This window comes from Saccoglossus kowalevskii, chromosome 19 (assembly GCF_978046115.1).
Source record: "Saccoglossus kowalevskii chromosome 19, keSacKowa6.1, whole genome shotgun sequence".
Lineage (NCBI taxonomy): Eukaryota > Metazoa > Hemichordata > Enteropneusta > Harrimaniidae > Saccoglossus > Saccoglossus kowalevskii.
In genome coordinates this window covers 3,621,357-3,644,020 of record NC_140659.1, presented here as the reverse complement: position 1 = coordinate 3,644,020, position 22,664 = coordinate 3,621,357, and positions in this window count along the sequence as shown.

The following is a 22,664-nucleotide window of genomic DNA, read 5'->3' as shown; positions in this document are numbered from 1 at the left end:
TAAATGCATGGCAAAATAGCCATCACACTACACCAATGGCTATAAATCACCTTAATATTAATTAGAATGGATAAATGTATGGCAAAATAGCCATCACACTACACCAGTTGCTATAAATCTCCCTAATATTAATTAGGATGGATAAATGTGTGGACAAGATGGCCATCACACTATACCAGTTGCTATTAATCTCCCTAATATTAATTAGGATGGATAAATGTGTGGACAAGATGGCCATTACACTACACCAATGGCTATAAATCACCCTAATATTAATTAGAATGGATAAATGTATGGCAAAATAGCCGTCACACTACACCGGTTGCTATTAGTCTCCCTAATATTAATTAGGATGGATAAATGTGTGGCCAAAATGGCCATCACACAACACCAGTGGCTATAAATCTCCCTAATATTAATTAGAATGGATAAATGTATGGCAAAATAGCCATCACACTATACCAGTTTCTATAAATCTCCCTAATATTAATTAGGATGGATAAATGTGCGGCCAAAATAGCCATCACACTACACCAAAGGCTATAAATCACCCTAATATTAATTAGAATGGATAAATGTATGGCAAAATAGCCATCACACTACACCAGTTTCTATAAATCTCCCTAATATTAATTAGGATGGATAAATGTGTGGAAAAATAGCCATCACACTACACCAGTGTCAATGAATTTCCCTAATATTAATTAGAATGGATAAATGTGTGGCCAAAATAGCCATCACACTAGAGCAGTTGCTATAAATCTCTCTAATATTTATTAGGATGGATAAATGTGCGGCCAAAATAGCCACCACACTACACCAGTTGCTATTAGTCTCCCTAATATTAATTAGGATGGATAAATGTGTGGCCAAAATGGCCATCACACAACACCAGTGGCTATAAATCTCCCTAATATTAATTAGAATAGATAAATGTATGGAAAAAAGCCATCACACTACACCAGTTGCTATAAATCTCCCTAATATTAATTAGGATGGATAAATGTGTGGCCAAAATGGCCATCACACTACAGCAATGGCTATAAATCTCCCTAGTGTTAATTAGAATGGATAAATGTGTGGCCAAAATGGCCATCACACTACACCAGTGGCTGTAAATCTCCCTAATATTAATTGGGATGGATAAAATTATGGCCAAAAGAGCCTTCACACTATAGCAGTGACTACAAATCACCCCAATATTAATTAGAATGGATAAATGTATGGCAAAATAGCCATCACACTACACCAGTTGTTATAAATCTCCCTAATTTGATTAGGATGGATAAATGTGTGGAAAAAATAACCATCACACTACACCAATGGCTATAAATCTCCCTAATATTAATTAGAATGGATAAATGTATGGTCAACATGGCCATCACACTAATCCAATGGCTATAAATCTCCCTAATATTAATTAGGATGGATAAATGTGTGGACAAGATGGCCATTACACTGCAACACTGGCTATAAATCACCCTAATATTGGTTAGAATGGATAAATGTATGGCAAAATAGCCATCACACTACACCAGTTGCTATAAATCTCCCTAATATTAATTGGGATGGATAAATGTGCTGCCAAAATATCCATCACCTTACTGTACTGGCTATAAAACTCCCAAATATTAATTAGGATGGATAAATGTATGGCCAAAATAACAATCACACTACACCAGTTGCCACTTGGCCGGGGACTCGAGTTTCAGGACATGCTCGCGACAACGCGACAAAAATTTAAAGCTCAGTATTATATAATTGTTAATTTGACGCTTGATGAACAGCTTGCTTAAATAGCACTATGTACTCGTTTGATATGTTTATTAAAGGCATCAATTTACATCTCGGGTATTCAAATGTGTATTTATATTTAGTTGTTACCATATTAATTCAAAATACGCTTTTTTTCAGCCAAGGTTTGATGAAATCAGGGTATGTAACACTATTACATGCGTATGAAGCAAATGTCTAAATATCTGTCTATGTTAAATAACATTTAAGAAAGCTATAAATCATTGACCTATGATCGATTGTGGTTATTGTTATCAACTTGTATTTATTATCAGAATCAGTTATGCAGCTATTATCATATTTCTGTAAAATGGAATTTGCCGTGAGGGAATTCAAAGGTGGAGGGGACGTGATTCATGATTAGAGAAAATGAAAGATAAAGAACTTTCACGCACACCAGTTATGCGGATCTAATAACATATTTACCATTTGCATCTAATAAATAATTATTTCTATACCAGGATTCTGATGAAGACTCACATTTTGAAGATCCTTTGTCAGGTAAGTTTGTGGGCATTTAAGGTGAAATGGGAGTAATTTGGAGGTGATGTGTTATACTTGGAATGTGTTGTGGTTCATTTTGCACATGATACATCACATTTTGCTGAACATCGAATGAATTTCAGGTGCCCTGATAAATAACAAAATATTGATTATGGAGTAGAAAAAATAATTAACACTTAAAGAAATATTTTCAACAATATAAATGTATATAGTTTATATGATTTACATGATACAGATAAAATTGGGGTAACTGGGGTAACGTCATTAATTTGTGTATGCCATCAACACTTGTGTATACGAATAGTCTATTGACAGTGATGAGAATGTTTTGTACACAGAGGGTATATACATGTAGGTGTATAAATGGAATGTGTCATTGTTATTTTTCATATTTTGATGAGTTTTAGTAAAAAAAATGGCCTTAACATTTTTATTTGGCTTAATTGTTGATACTTAATGTTTTTTATTTTTAAAGTAAAATGTTTTGTAAACCTTAAATATTAGTTTGGCGAAAGTAAATAAAAAATACGCACATACTTAATTTCATGCTTTTATTACAAGTTGAACAATTACTTATTACAGCAATCATGACTAAATATTTTGAGGCATGTTTTATCAGATGGATGAGTTTGTGGCATTTTTGCAAAGAGCTGCTCCACATCTTAAAATTGTCCTGCCTTCATCAACTGAACTGCCGAATAATTATTATTGAAAGGAGTGGCCCTAAAATAGATGTTGGATGCATTTTTTTCTGCATCTATTTTGTCCACAGTCCATGATAGAGTAAATTTATTTCATGGAAATATTACGAATTTATAAATCACATAACCAGGAGGTAACACAAGGTGTAATCACAAACGATATAATTTGAAGCTGGGTTCAAAATTGTATAATTAGTTCTTCCTAATCATCCAGAAATGCACTATAGTTAATGTCTGCTGTAATGTCATTACAACAATCTTTTTGATCATAAAATCTTTAGTATGCATTCATTGCTTTTATGCAAACTTATGGGTACCAGTTTGAGTGGTTAAATACATGTAGCTTAACACTACAAATGACTGGTGTCAGTTCTATAGCTGTCTTGTAACTACAGTGTAAATAAACATGGCTGGTAATAATATTTTGCTTGTTTCCTTCCACCATTTCATATTTATCAGAAAACCAGGTGTATAGTAGTGAATGTAATGCTGTTTTACAGATAAGCAGGTCAGACCTGAATTCACATGTAAAACTATAGTAAACCTCCCACATATGAAATCCATATACATACAAGGCTTTAATAATTTCATTCTTTCGTTACAGATCAAACGACGCGTCCAGAAAAACGCAAAAGCGTTGGAGGTGAGTAATAATTCACAACCAGAGATTAAAATAGAACACTGTCAATTAGTTGTTCACTTATTTGATTGATTTTGTGGGAAGTAATAAAATACAAGAAATTACATGCACGTCATTTTGTTTTATTACTACCCACTTGGTACACTTCTGTCAAATTTGTGCATTTGATATCAATTTATTAACAAAAAATCTTGAAACTTGCCCATCCTGATATTTAGTCTTAGTTAGATGCATTTGGGATTCTCTTATTGACCTTCTTGGGTTTGTCTGTTCTTGCTTTTATTTGTTGTTGCGATCGTCAGTTCTTTCTGACATGGCTTGGCCACAGCATTCAAACTTCACACGCACATTATACATCTTGGAATACATATGTAAGTTAATTAATTCCATGATCTGATTTAAGATGGCTGAAGGGTGGCCATTTCAGTTACAGTTATCAGAATCAAGCATTTTTGCATTTCAAAACCAGAACTTGGTCGCGTATGCTTGGATTGTTCCTTTGGTGGAATTCTGTTATCTTGTATGTTATATAATATTTGAACTCTAGGATGTTACAATGGAATATACTGTAATCAATATTGATGAAGATTAATGTTTATGACCCCCTCAGAACCAAATTAAAATTTGCTTGCTGTAAAAAGGCAAAAAAAAAGGTATTTTTGTAATGGTCAAAATGGTTCGCCAAATTGCTTTAATAATTTATATGTACCTTGGTTGAACCACTATGAAATTGAATAATTTATTGATAACCTCCATCTAATAATTTTAATGAAAATAACTATTTGAATAGAATCTTTGGAATATCTCTGATTGCTGAAATGTTTGTATCTAGTGTATTTGGTTCATCAACAGTCCATCTCCATTATAAACTCAATTGAATGTGTTGTGTATAGTAAATCTTCATACTATAGAGAACTATTAAGCCTGTTAGGAACCTACAATGGTAAATGTCCATAGAAAATGGAAAGGTTTTAGGATTGCAAAAAATTTGGCTACCGATAGAGAAATTAATTTTTTGATAAAACAACTATAACAATGCGATTATGATTACAAAGTGTTAATGCTGCAATGTACATGTATTTAAATTTAGACAACGTTTCTCAAAATATTTAGTGCACCATTTTTGACCAAGTTGATATAATTAATCTTCGAATACAATGCAATCATGTAGGATGGACAGTTGACCTTTTTTGTTCTTATTTTTTAGATGAAAGGCCACCTAAAAGGGTAAGTGCTACCTATATTCCTACTGCTATTCTGCATACATGTATGTGTAATTACAAACTATTACATGTGTATGTTTGTGTGTCCACAGCTGTGTCTTTACCCATACATGCCTGCTTCAATGACGTTTGAAAATAATGCATACATTTTGGGTTATGTACGCGTTTCCTTGAAATGTACTTTATCTGAGGTAACAGATTACTGACCACAATAACTGGATCACCATACCAATGTACATGATGCTCATCACGACACCAAACATGTTATATTTTGCACATTTGCAATACAATTGCAACTACTGATATTGCCCTCGATTTTATTGGAAAAATGACCTACACAATTAGATTATATCAAAACACATTTGAACATGACAGACTTCAATGTATGTTGATGATAGAGCTTGATACTGGACCCTACTTGTGTTGAATAACAAATCTAGTCCAATTTTCTGTACAGTGCAGAACACCACAGTGCAGCTATAAAATGCACATTTAAACTGAATAGACAATGACACACGACCACACACAAAACTTAAACATCTCATAAGCGCATGTGCAAATAATAAATGCAAAAATTGTGTATCATTATGTCGCCATCCCATCAGGTGTTTAGGCAGCTGATTCTTTTACAGATTATGAACAGATTAAAAATGGGGACAAGATAATGGAATCTGAAAACACTTGAGCTGAAAAAATGCTTTCATTGCTTCTTTGAATATTTTAAATTTGGTTATTCCTATTTTGGAGTTAAAGGTACAACTTTACAATTGCATGTCTGAAACCACACAATCGCTTACGAGAGAAGCCATTTTGGATAAACTATACATTGGTTACAGATGTGTCCATCAAACATGGAAAAACACCTAAATTTACCAGAAATATATAATAATCAGTCAAAATACTAGTACTTCAGAAAAAAGACAATCAGAAATACAGAAACTATTAAGGCAAATAGAAAATATGAATTTCCTAAATAATATGTTGAATGCTGAAATATCACTTAAAGAAATCAATGAAGCTTTGAAAAAGATAAAAACAAGAAAATCAGTTGGAATTGATGGCATCCCATCTGAAATGCTAAAGCATAGTCATCCATTATCACACGATTGAAAAAACAAACCAATTCACATATCTAGGGGTAACATTTAATACAAATGGGGCAATGAACATGACCATGGAAAGATTGGTAGATAAAGCAAAAAAAGCTGATGCAGCAATCAAACCAGTATTAACATCAAACAAGTTAAACATGCTTTTACAATTGAAATTATTTGAGGGCATTCAGACACCAATTTTAACTTATGCTGCAGAAATTTGGGGAATCAATAGCAGACCAGAGTACTGGGACAAAACGTGTACAGAAAAATACCATTTAATGTTCTGTAGACGATTATTAAATGTTAATAACAGAACAAGTAACATTGGTAGTAGAATGGAAATTGGACGACTACCATTACTAGCCAAAATACAACTGAATGCAATCATATACTACCAAAATAATGGCCCAATCAGTCTAGTATATGATGCAATAAAAGATCAACAACAAAACAAATATAATGACACATGGTTAATGAATCTGCATAAAATAAAACAGCTGTATGATATTAAGAATTTAGAAACAATTAAAAAAGACCAGTTTAAACAAAAAAGTGAATGAATATTACAATTATAAATGGAACCAAGATAATCTAAGAACTTGTACATTACTGAAAAAAATATAAATACTGAACCATACATTAAAATCCTTGATATTAAAGAAAACATTGGTCTATTAGCAAAATTGAGACTAAGTGCCCATAAACTAAACCTCGAAATGGGAAGGCACAAAAGACCAAAAATAAAAACAGAAGACAGAAAATGTACTAAATGCAACCTACTTGAGGATGAAATTCATTACATCACAAAATGTGAACTTTACACAGATTCACATTTTTCAAAGAAAATTAACAATTTTCAACACTGTACAAACAAAGAAAAATTCATTCATATATTGAATACAAACAACAAATATTTACTAACAGAGCTTATCAAAATTATAAAAACAGCAAATACCATTAGAGAAAACCACCTAATGGGTCATTAATATTTTTTTTACATTATTCCATGTATCTGTATTGTAGTAGATATTAGATATCTAACTTGGTATGTTTATTTTAACACCTTTATTACATTTCATAAACCAAAATAGATATGTAATTCATTCTATAAGGCTGTATTAAAGAATTATCTTATCTTGTATAAATCACCCGTAAAGAAAAATAGAAAATTACAACTATAAATGTATTCAGCCCAAAAACACAATATCAACGCTACATACCAAATGTTATGTTGTTGTTGGGGGGGGGGGGGTGAAAACCAGACATGAGAGTACTTTCAATAAAGATAGGAAACGTATGCAGTGCCAGAAATTAAGCAGTTCTATCCTTCTGAAACATAAATGCATGCCTCTTTTCTCTGCCTTGTTCATAAACTTGTTCAAAAACTAGGGCTACTTTTTTGGTCATGTCGATGCGTCTGCCTGGAGTCTTATCTTGGAAACACATTGCCTTCTTAATGATCTAAACAAAAATGACTACTTTGGACATACTTGCTATTTCTGATACTAAAACGCGTGTCCAGTGATTCCTCAGAGGTGACTGGGCTGATTTGAATTAAAGTTGCTATAAGTTCATAAATTTGGTTTTAGAAGTCAATTTTATTTTTACTCTCTTTTGATGCAGTAAAACGCAGTGGATTGATGTGCGTCTTGTGTAGTTGCTCTTGGATGCTAGATTAATTTAGAGCCGTAAACATGCATGTTAGTTACTTTGCATGAATTAAACTTGTAGTTATTCTTTGACAAACTACATAATAGTTTCTATATTACATACTTCAATAATGTGAAAGACTATTTTCGCATTCTAAATAAGATTATGGTTTTAAAGTCTAACCCGAAAATAATAATTTTAAATATATTCTATTTCTATTGCCAAATAACTTGGTAGATGTAGGAAATACAATGATTTGATGTAGAGAGTACAAATAAATGTGAAAGTAACCTGAAATAGTGTTTGTGACTGGATGGAAAAAGAGTACACTTACTTATTTATACTCGCATTAAAATAAATAAATATATAAATAAATACATATTTATTTGTATTTCCAGTTTGACAAAAGGGTATTTTCATCATCCCCGAAACATTACTAAAAAAAAAGTGTTAGACCAAGACATTTTTGGTGTGATGTACAATTTGATCCTACACTCTAATTATTGTTGTATTATCACCACCTAGTAGCATCATCTTCAAGTTGATCCGTCTACCTGGTCTTCCCATCCATGGAACCGTTAAAAACAATCGCCACTATACTACCACCCTCATTACATTACTGTATTTGTGTTGGTTTAAGTGTGTCGTATAAAAGAATAAAGGTATCGTGTATATATATATATATATATACGTTTCGGTGTTCTCCACAAGCAGTTATCAAGTGTATTCATGGCAATGTGTCAATCGCCTGAATTCATTGTCGCCCGACGTTGTTGCCACTTATTGCTCACAATGCGCAACTACAGTGGTTTCTATTTACAGCTGTATTTTTAATAATCGTCTTCCGATCACAAAAGAAGTAAGTAAATCAAAACGAAATATATTAGCAGATTGCATGTAAACCCGAACAAAAATTAAAATTCTAACCCGTATTTACAACGTTTGCTCGATTTTCATCATGAAAACAGCATGAAGAAGGCAAACTGATTACCTTTTGGCCTAACCCATTCAGCGACCGTCCGCCACCCACCGCTGTTGGCGCTATATAACCATTTAGTATTTAGTATAAGTTGCATAGTAGAACAGCGCATTCTGGGTGTTTGTGTACTGAATCCGGAAAACATCAAACATGGCTGCCGGATAAGTTTACCGCCAGTATTTGTAATTGAATACACATTTTAGTTATCTTTTCCACATACTTTTTTCAATTTTATAAACATTTATGCAGACTTTTTCGAGAACATAGCAGATTATTTTATTTTGCCAATTGCTAGCATTTTTGCTTGAATTCCAAAACGTGTGAAAATACAACGCAATGTGTCGTGACCGTACATGCGTAAATGTATCGTACCGTCCGTCAGCACGGGTTAGTACTGATGCCACAAATAAAAATGTTATGGGTTTTATTTTGACAAATCATTCGTTTTGGCTAAAGGGACAAATCACCTCGTATATTTTCTACATTACAACTCAACTATGTTTTGTACTTACTCTTCGTTACTCAAATTTTATTTCATAAACGCAGAATAATTTGAGAACGTATAAATCACAGACTTTTGTAAAAATTGATATTGACCAATCTGTATTTCAAAAGATTGTAACATGTTTCAATTAAATTAAAAAAAAGAATAATAAATGACTTAGTGTGTAGGTAAATGATATGCAAATTTATGCTAATTAGACCACCCAACAGCTATTTTGGATCTTGGAGAACACTGCGTTTTCCACAATTATTTCAGGAAGCATAACGATTGGCTTCTGTTTGAACCTCATCACTGTTTCCTAGTTATCAATCTAACTACTGAATGTTGTATGAAAGCTGCAGTGAGTTTAATTGGAGAAAAATATAAGTAACATTGATGCTAAAATATTGTTTATTATCAACAGGAACAGTTAAATAACCTCAGCCTCGATACGCAGCATGAGCGACAACAGCTTCAGCATGAGCGACAACAGCTTCAACAAGAGCGACAACAGCTCCAGCTGCAAAAGGAACAGCAGCAACAGCTGCATCAGGAACAGCAGCAACAGCTGCGACAACAACGTCGGCAGCTACGGCAAGAACTACAACAACAACAGCAAGAACAGCAGAAGCTGCAGGAGCAGAAACGGCAGCAAGAACAGCAACAACAGCAAGAACAGCAGAAGCTGCTGGAGCAGAAACAGCAACAACAGCAAGAACAGCAGAAGCTGCAAGAGCAGAAACAGCAGCAAGAACAGCAACACCAGCAAGAAAAGCAGAAGCTGCAGGAGCAGAAACTGCAGCAAGAACAGCAACAACAGCAAGAACAGCAGAAGCTGCAGGAGCAGAAACAGCAGCAAGAACAGCAACACCAGCAAGAACAGCAGAAGCTGCAGGAGCAGAAACAGCAGCAAGAACAGCAACACCAGCAAGAAAAGCAGAAGCTGCAGGAGCAGAAACAGCAGCAAGAACAACAACAACAGCAAGAACAGCAGAAGCTGCAAGAGCAGAAACTGCAGCAAGAACAGCAACAACAGCAAGAACAGCAGAAGCTGCAGGAGCAGAAACAGCAGCAAGAACAGCAACACCAGCAAGAAAAGCAGAAGCTGCAGGAGCAGAAACAGCAGCAAGAACAACAACAACAGCAAGAACAGCAGAAGCTGCAAGAGCAGAAACTGCAGCAAGAACAACAACAACAGCAAGAACAGCAGAAGCTGCAGGAGCAGAAACAGCAGCAAGAGCAGCAAGAACAGCAACAACAGCAAGAAAAGCAGAAGCTGCAGGAGCAGAAAGAGCAGCAACAACGGCAACAACAAGTGTTACAGCGACAGCGACATCAGCAACGGCAGCTGCAGCAGTTACTGCAACAACAACAGGAGCTGCAACAACAACAACAGAGGCTGCAACAACAACAACAGGAGCTGCAACAACAACGACTCCAGCACCTCCAGCAACAGCAACGGGATCTCCAGCAGCTTCAGGAGCTTCAGCAACAGCAACGCCAGCTCCAACAGCTCCAAGAACAGTGGCATCAGCTCCAGCAACAACACCAACAAAGACTAAATGTGCAGCAGCAGCAGCAGCAGCAGCAGCAGCAGCAGCAGCAATCACCAGAGCGACAGGTAATTGTGGAAATATATTTTTGCATATTTATTTTGATTTGTAATAGCAATTAGATTATAGTGAAGCTATCATAACTTGTTTTATAGAATTTAGGTCAAACTCGCATTGAATTCAGTTGTCATGTCCTTTCAGGGTGGCCTTCACACAAGAGACGTGATGTTATATTACAGTAAATTAATTAAGTCTAGATTTGAAGTTGTAGATGCATTCAAATAACTGTCTATGATAAAAATAAGAATTATTTCAATGTTCCAGCATATATTTCATATGCATACTTACGTTTTAGTGCCTGTTTTATGTGATTATGCTTAGTTTTGTCCATTTTACTCGATATGTCCAATTCTACAATTTTTAAATATGTGAAAATGAATATTACACGACCGACTGTCTAGTGCTGCAATTCACTGGTAAGATCTTTTACCAGATCCGGGTACTTTCATATGCAAATGATAGTCGTGCAGATGTCTATCATGTTATCGTGGCCAATTGTGAAAAGGGTCAGGGGCTGCTAGGATCGCCCACGACTTGTGCAATTTTTTTTTGTACTGTACTATACGCTATTGCGACACTTTTCACAGCAGTTTTTGATATGTCACAAACAAAACTTGACATGAACACCAACGCATTCAGGGGGGGGGGGTCATTTAGAATTAATTTGCATACATTATGTTAATATAATTTATTTCGTGACATCTGCATCAACTATGAATTATTCATATCAACTAGAAATCTGTAGATGGGGACAGTCTCTCGGGACTAAAGTCCCTCGCATGAAATGGTTCGCATTTCCAATCAAACTCTTTTGGCCCAAGGACGGTCGACAGTTTAACCTGTATACACACATCACATGAAATGTAATACAACACATGCTGTCAGAATTAAAAATGCCAAAGTCAAAAAACATCGCTAGTAATGTATAATGATAGGGTTTTCATGATTAGTTTATTTGTACATCCTAATAACCTGTTTTAGATGTTCTAATTATATTTCAAAAGCCACTTTTCAGATTGAAATGTAACTTAGTGCAGATAGGTGCCTGTCAGACTGATTACAATAGGGTTGAAATTCATTCATGTTAATTACTTGATTTGCATTTTTCTAATTGTTGTACAAGAAAATGTATTCCTTTCTGTTAATATTGTAATATTGTAGATTTCTATAATTTGTTAAAGGTTATTTCATTTTAATAAATCTATTTTTCTCTTGTATGCCCCCAATACATAAATCACAAATGGATCAGCAACGTACTGAAAGTTGAATATCCCGCTTAAAACCTAACATTTTACAACATACATGAATCGTACATTTTTTGCAAGCTTAATTGCCAACAAAGCTTAGTCCATTTTCGCTGCTCTTTCTTTTTCACATACATACTAAAAAACATCATTGATATGCTACTTACGGTAATAGACCAGTGATAGTATTAAATTAAACGTATAATTCAACTAATAGACATCAGTAGGAAAAACTAAAAACTAAGCTCTAATAAATCTTTGCATTTGTTGTAACGTCTAGATATTTATGCTAATTTTGTTTCCAAGTTTGATATACAAGTTTCTTGGATGGTTCTCTCTCAGATTTGTTCCTTTCATGTAAAAATCGTAGATTTTGTTTTTTTTGCAGGATATTTTAGTGATTTTTTTTTTGGTCATAATTGATATTTTTGACTTCGTTTTAGCTCCGCTGTTGACTTTGTCGAGCGGAGGTTATCATACGAGTGATTGTCCATCGTCCGTGTCAATGTATTACTTTTTCGACTTCTTCTTGAAAACTACAAGCCTGAATGTTTTGATACTTGGTGTATATGTACCTTGGGTAGACCTCTCTCAGATTTGTTCATTTCATGATCATATCTTCAATTCTCTAATGTTGGTGAATATTTTTGTCATTTTTGGTAAAAAGTGATATTTTGGACTTCTTGTTAAAAACGACAAGTCAAATTGCTTTGATATTATTACATATATAGGTACTACATGTGGACCTCTCTCAGATTTGTTCATTTTGTAATATCTTTAGTTCTCTAATTTTGGTGAATATTTTTGTCAATTTTGATAAAAAGTGATATTTTCGACTTGTTAAAAACCGCAGATCCAATTGCTTTGATACTACATATATAGGTACTACATGTGGACCTCTCTCGGATTTGTTCATTTTGTAATGATATCTTTAATTATCTACAGTAATTTTGGTTAATATTTTTGTCATTTTTGGTAAAAAGTGACATTTTCTTCATGTTAAAAACCACAATCATTTATGGTGAAAAATGATATTTTTGAATTTTTGTTGAAAACAGCAAGACCCATTGCATTGATACTATGCATATTGTTCATTTTCTAATGATATCTTCTGTTCTATAATTGAAATGTGCATTGCAAACAGCGGAGCTATCTCAGCCGAGAGGCTGCTTGTTTGAAACCATAATTCTGAATGCTTTCTAATTTGGTATATGAGACAACTTGAGTTGATATCTCTCAGATTTGTTCATTTTTTATATCTTTAATTCTTTAATTTTGGTAAATATTTTTGTAATTTTTGGTAAAAAGGGATATTTTCGACTTTTTTAAAACCGTAAGTCTGATTGCTTTGCTATTTTATATATATATATATATATATATAATATTAGATTTGTTCATTTCGTGATGATATCTCCAATTCACTAATTTTGGTGAATATTTTTTACATTTTTGGTAAAAAAGTGGTATTTTCGAATTCTTGTTGGAAACAGCACGTCCAATTATTTTGATACTATACATACTGTTCATTTTCTAATGATATCTTCAGTTCTTTAATTGTAATGTGCATTGCTAACAGCAGAGCTACAACTGTATCTCGGCCGACGGGCTGCTTGTTTATTACCTAGAATCCCTAACAGATAAGGTTGTAGTAGTTATTTCTGCATATCTTGCAGCCATATTCGCCAACTGACTCTCCAGCCAGTGGGACACCAGAGGCAAGTTGCGGTGGATCGTCGGCTGATTCTGTTGGATCTCCTGTTGCTTCTGGTGGATCTCCAGCCGTATCTGGCGGATCACAAGCTGATCTGCCAGATTTACCATTCGATCAACCGGGATCACCAGGCGTTCCTCCCGAATCACCACCCGATCCACCGGACATGGATGGCAATGGTGGGGCAGCAGGTAATACATAGTTTACATTAACATTACTAGTATAAAACCATCATGTGTATTCCGAACTTCTGGATCTGTTCATACATTGTTTGCTTATTTTTCAATTTGGAACCATACAGTTGAGTTGATTAAAATGGACAGATGTCATATGGTCGATGTTCACACATTTAAGGTCTTTAATTGGAAAAATAAAGAAATTATTTTTTTTGTTCAATAACAGCCACATATGTGAGCAATCTTGTGAGCTTCTCAATCATTAATGCATTTGATCCATTGATGCTAAATTTCAGATTTTCAATTCAATTTCAACGAAATGTCAAAGGTATAAAAAACCTATATTTCTGGTGATACACTGTTAATGTTGTATTTTCAGTAGCATTCTTTATGGAAATACAGCAGCAGGATACACTGCATGACTTGTGAAAGTATCTTTCATACTCCACAAACTAAAGCAGTATCTTGTATCAGTCACTGAAATGCACGCGTCTTCAAAACTGAATGGCAAAACAATCTACCTGAATCATGATTTAAAATGCCAATTTGCATATATCGCAAAGAAAAGGAGGATGCATAATCATTTCTATTTAACGCCTCGGCTCGTTTTTCCTGCAAAGAAGGTGAAAACATGCAAAGTAATTTTTATGGAGTGACTTTCAAGGCATGGAATATGAATATTAAATCCATAGTATGCATTTCACTTGAAATTTATTTATATATACATACTCATTTGGTATAATCTATTTTTAGATGTCTGAACGTTAAGATGTATAACCTATGAGATGTCTTTCAGACAACACTAAATTGTTTTGTATTATGGTTTGCAAACAAATTTAATTTGTGGTATTAATATAATTCATTACTTTTTTTAGGTCCCAGATGCCCAACGGCTGGGTGCGATGGCACTGGTAAGGATATGTCAATTATTAATACATTACTATATGCTTTACAGATCAGATGATAGGGACTCATCTTTGGCGTGGTGTTTATGCATGCATCTGTACAAGTGTATTTGGTTATACATATGGTATAATGGAGGCAAATATATTTAATGTAATTAAGTTTAAGGGTGCAGCATTGAGCATTGCAATTAATTGGGAAACTGTTATGCATTGTAATAGGTCACAGAACAGGAAAGTACAGGCGTCATCACACTTTGAGTGGTTGCCCACGAGTTCCGCTGCCACCAAGAAGAGGTCGGCGGCCTGCACAAGCTGCTGCAAACGTAAGTTTTATATATTTTATGTTTTAGGCATATTTGAAGCAGAATTTGGTCCCACCCACAAAATGTTTGTTCGTTCTCTACAAACAATATTTGGTGACAAGACAAATTGCTTCGTTATTTTTTTTCAGTATTTTGGAAACTGGTGTTTCATCTCAAAGCAATTTATTAACCATACTACCAGTCTTTACTATGCCGATTTACTCAAACTTAATAAGATAAACGCTTTCTGCCAAGCACAGTGGTTATTCATGTGATTACTATGTTGCTGTACATGTATGAACGGAAACTTCATTTCCCAATGAAATATTAACACAAAATATGTAATAATATTTTCTTCCAACTGTTTCTTAGTTTTCTGAAAACATGTTATAGATAGATGCTTAGTGACTGGTACTATTTTTTTTCATGTTATCACCTTAAATTAATTGGGGTAATGATTTGTTTATATTTTGCGGAATGCACCACCTGACCAACAAGCAGGTAATGTTTCTATACACAAATTTACATCAATTGTTTGTCACTCGTAATCTATAAATGCTGAATTCTAAAAACATGCATTTGCATATATGATACTCAATCATTTCTTCTGTATCTCTGACATTACTACAGCCATGTTCAAACTATACAAATACATCATGCATTTGTTTCGTGATTCAATGCAAAATAACTCGCGCATATAATACATTATGCATCCTATCAGGTTCTGATTCAAAGTGACAGACTTGTATCAGTTTCTTCACTATTGCATGATGTAAACAAATATAACCAAGCTAGTCAAAAAAGTAGACAGATGTTATACTTGAATTCAACATTCTAAAGCTGAAAAAATCCTTAAAGTCTGCGCTTGCTGACAAAAAATGTAAATTAAGAATTACGCAATTTACAATTGCTTGTCGAGATGTGATTCATACAGTGTACAATGTATGTGGTGTCTCGCTCACAGAAGTATTTATTTTCTTTCAAAAGGTAACTGCCCGACACCCGGTTGCGACGGAACAGGTAAGAATGTTAATTATCAGCACATTATTAGTCCCCGTTCGGACGAAGTCCGAAAACGGGGACTTATAATTCGGTCCGTCCGTCCGTCCAGAGTCGTATCTCAGAATCCCTTGGACCGATTCTGTTTATTCTTTGCATGTGCCTAGTACTTTATGTGGGACATGTGCACATGCAGTGGTTTAGCGATTCGATTCTAAATGGCCGACTGGCAGCCATGTTGTATTTTGGCCATGCTTTGTCAGTTTTCATTCAAACTTGGTCCATTGAATATACATGTTAGTATACATGTTCATGACGATTTATTTCACAATTGAATCAAAGATGGCCGACTGGCAGCCATCTTGTTTTTTGAAAATGTAGTTTTGTGGACATGCCTGTCAGTTTTTATTCAAATTTAGTACATAGATCATACATGTTAGGAAACATGTCCCTGATCGTCCGCGAGTTCCTGAGTCTGTCCGTCCGTGTGTCCGTGCGTCAGTCTGTCCAGAGTCACATTTCAGAATCCTGTGGATCGATTCCATTCATTCTTTGCATGTGCCTAGTACCTTATTTGGGACATATGCACATGCAGTGGTTTAGCGATTCGATTCAAAATGGCCGACTGGCAGCCATCTTGTTTTTTGAAAACGTTGTATTTTGGACATGTTTTGTCAGTTGTCATTCAAACTTGGTACATAGATTATACATGTTAGGATTCATGTCCATGACGATTTATTTCGCAATTGGATCAAAGATGGTCGACTGGCAGGCATCTTGTTTTTTTTCATGCGGTAATCTTGGACGTGCTCTGTCAGTTTTCATTCAAATTTGGCACATACATGTACTGTTAACATATTGGGATGCATGTCCATGACAATTTGTTTCAAAATCTGGTCAAATATGGCTTATTGACAGCCATCTGACTTTTTGGCCTTGCTACTATATTTCCACAAAAAGTACGATTCAAAAACATTAAAGTTATCTGGCTTACAGTTTTGGCGTGAAATCGTATTTCGTTCGTTTTGGAAAACCAAGAACCTGTAATAAAAATATCAAACGGTTAGCATCTGTCGCAGAATGTGAATTAACATACAAGGACAGTGCTCTTATGTTTTGTCAATACCAGTTTACATTTAAAGGTTTTATATAGCAGAATAATTTATAATAATCATCTTACCATTGTGATTAATAGGGATTATACCTCACAGGAGGCCGCCTATTCCTTAAGGGATATCGTCGCCCATCAAGCTGTGAATAAGTTAAGACGTCTATTAATATCGCAGTTGGGACAAAAACTTGATTGAATTATTTTAGTGAGTGCACAGGAACGTTTGATGATTTAAACGTCATCGTAAATAAATTTGTAAATGTCATGAAAATATCATTCACAAAAGTAACAATTACACTATGCCACAATGTCTGTTATTCTCATATTCAACTACATCATCCAATAATAAAATACAGGAAAATGTTTTTAGTTGCATCACATATACCTGAACTATAAAATACATGTATGAAACTTACATTCTGGGCAGCCTCCTGTGGGTCATCACGACCAGCGGGTGCTCTAGGCCTTCTTCGTCGCAATGGAGTATTCGGACACCCACTGGCCGTGTGATGGTGTTGAAATCTTCCGGTTCTGTGACCTGTTTAAAATAAACAAATGAAATAACAGTCAAGTCAGGGGAAAACTACAACATTGGATCTGATCACTAGAAATATTCATACCATTGTGACTTGTAAAAACACTAAGTTTAAATGAAAATAGCCCAAGCATAATAGCCAAATATTTGATAACATGTTGAAACTGATGTGAATATGAATATACATGTAATTTTAATCATGGTCGCAGGGGTAAGAATCTTCAGTACTGATGTGCATCAATAACCCATATGTGATGTTCATGCCAAGTTGGCATACAATCTGCCAAACATGCCTGAAAACTGTTGCTAAGCTCCAATTCTATAATTTCAAATAATTTGAATATTTTCAATTATTTAAAAAAAAAAAATTTTAATTAAAGCTGTTGTCTCAATTAGGAATTTTACGGTAACTCTTTTGGACAAAGAATACCAAAGGCAATTAAAAATTGAACTCTTACTATTATGCATTTTTATATGTGAAATTGTGTACATCCTTATCAATGTTTACTACAAGTCATTGAAAATGACACAGTCCCCGTTACATTTTTGAAAGTTCTCTTTGTGCTCGTCATATTAAAGCGGAGGGGTTGTCGCGATCGTGTCCTTGAAACTTGAGTTCCAAGTGGCGTATACAACAGATTGTTTATTTACATCAAAACCGTGTTCCGTGTAGTAGTAATATGGCCAAAAATAAAAACTGCCGTTATTTGGCCATTGTTGATCTGATTATGAAACACACTGATATGTATGATGTATGTGCCAAATACAAATAATGGTACATAAATTGTGGAAATATAGTAGCAAGGCCAAAAAGTCAGATGGCTGTCAATCAGCCATATTTGACCAGATTTTGAAACAAATTGTCATGGACATGCATCCCAATATGTTAACAGTACATGTATGTGCCAAATTTGAATGAAAACTGACAGAGCACGTCCAAGATTACCGCATGAAAAAAACAAGATGCCTGCCAGTCGACCATCTTTGATCCAATTGCGAAATAAATCGTCATGGACATGAATCCTAACATGTATAATCTATGTACCAAGTTTGAATGACAACTGACAAAACATGTCCAAAATACAACGTTTTCAAAAAACAAGATGGCTGCCAGTCGGCCATTTTGAATCGAATCGCTAAACCAAATAAGGTACTAGGCACATGCAAAGAATGAATGGAATCGATCCACAGGATTCTGAAATATGACTCTGGACAGACTGACGCACGGACACACGGACGGACAGACTCAGGAACTCACGGACGATCAGGGACATGTATCCTAACATGTATGATCTATGTACTAAATTTGAATAAAAACTGACAGGCATGTCCACAAAACTACATTTTCAAAAAACAAGATGGCTGCCAGTCGGCCATCTTTGATTTAATTGTGAAATAAATCGTCATGAACATGTATACTAACATGTATATTCAATGGACCAAGTTTGAATGAAAACTGACAAAGCATGGCCAAAATACAACATGGCTGCCAGTCGGCCATTTAGAATCGAATCGCTAAACCACTGCATGTGCACATGTCCCACATAAAGTACTAGGCACATGCAAAGAATAAACAGAATCGGTCCAAGGGATTCTGAGATACGACTCTGGACGGACGGACGGACCGAATTATAAGTCCCCGTTTTCGGACTTCGTCCGAACGGGGACTAATAATGTGCTGATAATTAACATTCTTACCTGTTCCGTCGCAACCGGGTGTCGGGCAGTTACCTTTTGAAAGAAAATAAATACTTCTGTGAGCGAGACACCACATACATTGTACACTGTATGAATCACATCTCGACAAGCAATTGTAAATTGCGTAATTCTTAATTTACATTTTTTGTCAGCAAGCGCAGACTTTAAGGATTTTTTCAGCTTTAGAATGTTGAATTCAAGTATAGCATCTGTCTATTTTTTTGACTAGCTTGGTTATATTTGTTTACATCATGCAATAGTGAAGAAACTGATACAAGTCTGTCACTTTGAATCAGAACCTGATAGGATGCATAATGTATTATATGCGCGAGTTATTTTGCATTGAATCACGAAACAAATGCATGATGTATTTGTATAGTTTGAACATGGCTGTAGTAATGTCAGAGATACAGAAGAAATGATTGAGTATCATATATGCAAATGCATGTTTTTAGAATTCAGCATTTATAGATTACGAGTGACAAACAATTGATGTAAATTTGTGTATAGAAACATTACCTGCTTGTTGGTCAGGTGGTGCATTCTGCAAAATATAAACAAATCATTACCCCAATTAATTTAAGGTGATAACATGAAAAAAAATAGTACCAGTCACTAAGCATCTATCTATAACATGTTTTCAGAAAACTAAGAAACAGTTGGAAGAAAATATTATTACATATTTTGTGTTAATATTTCATTGGGAAATGAAGTTTCCGTTCATACATGTACAGCAACATAGTAATCACATGAATAACCACTGTGCTTGGCAGAAAGCGTTTATTTTATTAAGTTTGAGTAAATCGGCATAGTAAAGACTGGTAGTATGGTTAATAAATTGCTTTGAGATGAAACACCAGTTTCCAAAATACTGAAAAAAAATAACGAAGCAATTTGTCTTGTCACCAAATATTGTTTGTAGAGAACGAACAAACATTTTGTGGGTGGGACCAAATTCTGCTTCAAATATGCCTAAAACATAAAATATATAAAACTTACGTTTGCAGCAGCTTGTGCAGGCCGCCGACCTCTTCTTGGTGGCAGCGGAACTCGTGGGCAACCACTCAAAGTGTGATGACGCCTGTACTTTCCTGTTCTGTGACCTATTACAATGCATAACAGTTTCCCAATTAATTGCAATGCTCAATGCTGCACCCTTAAACTTAATTACATTAAATATATTTGCCTCCATTATACCATATGTATAACCAAATACACTTGTACAGATGCATGCATAAACACCACGCCAAAGATGAGTCCCTATCATCTGATCTGTAAAGCATATAGTAATGTATTAATAATTGACATATCCTTACCAGTGCCATCGCACCCAGCCGTTGGGCATCTGGGACCTAAAAAAAGTAATGAATTATATTAATACCACAAATTAAATTTGTTTGCAAACCATAATACGAAACAATTTAGTGTTGTCTGAAAGACATCTCATAGGTTATACATCTTAACGTTCAAACATCTAAAAATAGATTATACCAAATGAGTATGTATATATAAATAAATTTCAAGTGAAATGCATACTATGGATTTAATATTCATATTCCATGCCTTGAAAGTCACTCCATAAAAATTACTTTGCATGTTTTCACCTTCTTTGCAGGAAAAACGAGCCGAGGCGTTAAATAGAAATGATTATGCATCCTCCTTTTCTTTTGCGATATATGCAAATTGGCATTTTAAATCATGATTCAGGTAGATTGTTTTGCCATTCAGTTTTGAAGACGCGTGCATTTCAGTGACTGATACAAGATACTGCTTTAGTTTGTGGAGTATGAAAGATACTTTCACAAGTCATGCAGTGTATCCTGCTGCTGTATTTCCATAAAGAATGCTACTGAAAATACAACATTAACAGTGTATCACCAGAAATATAGGTTTTTTATACCTTTGACATTTCGTTGAAATTGAATTGAAAATCTGAAATTTAGCATCAATGGATCAAATGCATTAATGATTGAGAAGCTCACAAGATTGCTCACATATGTGGCTGTTATTGAACAAAAAAAATAATTTCTTTATTTTTCCAATTAAAGACCTTAAATGTGTGAACATCGACCATATGACATCTGTCCATTTTAATCAACTCAACTGTATGGTTCCAAATTGAAAAATAAGCAAACAATGTATGAACAGATCCAGAAGTTCGGAATACACATGATGGTTTTATACTAGTAATGTTAATGTAAACTATGTATTACCTGCTGCCCCACCATTGCCATCCATGTCCGGTGGATCGGGTGGTGATTCGGGAGGAACGCCTGGTGATCCCGGTTGATCGAATGGTAAATCTGGCAGATCAGCTTGTGATCCGCCAGATACGGCTGGAGATCCACCAGAAGCAACAGGAGATCCAACAGAATCAGCCGACGATCCACCGCAACTTGCCTCTGGTGTCCCACTGGCTGGAGAGTCAGTTGGCGAATATGGCTGCAAGATATGCAGAAATAACTACTACAACCTTATCTGTTAGGGATTCTAGGTAATAAACAAGCAGCCCGTCGGCCGAGATACAGTTGTAGCTCTGCTGTTAGCAATGCACATTACAATTAAAGAACTGAAGATATCATTAGAAAATGAACAGTATGTATAGTATCAAAACAATTGGACGTGCTGTTTCCAACAAGAATTCGAAAATACCACTTTTTTACCAAAAATGTAAAAAATATTCACCAAAATTAGTGAATTGGAGATATCATCACGAAATGAACAAATCTAATATTATATATATATATATATATATATAAAATAGCAAAGCAATCAGACTTACGGTTTTAAAAAAGTCGAAAATATCCCTTTTTACCAAAAATTACAAAAATATTTACCAAAATTAAAGAATTAAAGATATAAAAAATGAACAAATCTGAGAGATATCAACTCAAGTTGTCTCATATACCAAATTAGAAAGCATTCAGAATTATGGTTTCAAACAAGCAGCCTCTCGGCTGAGATAGCTCCGCTGTTTGCAATGCACATTTCAATTATAGAACAGAAGATATCATTAGAAAATGAACAATATGCATAGTATCAATGCAATGGGTCTTGCTGTTTTCAACAAAAATTCAAAAATATCATTTTTCACCATAAATGATTGTGGTTTTTAACATGAAGAAAATATCACTTTTTACCAAAAATGACAAAAATATTAACCAAAATTACTGTAGATAATTAAAGATATCATTACAAAATGAACAAATCCGAGAGAGGTCCACATGTAGTACCTATATATGTAGTATCAAAGCAATTGGATCTGCGGTTTTTAACAAGTCGAAAATATCACTTTTTA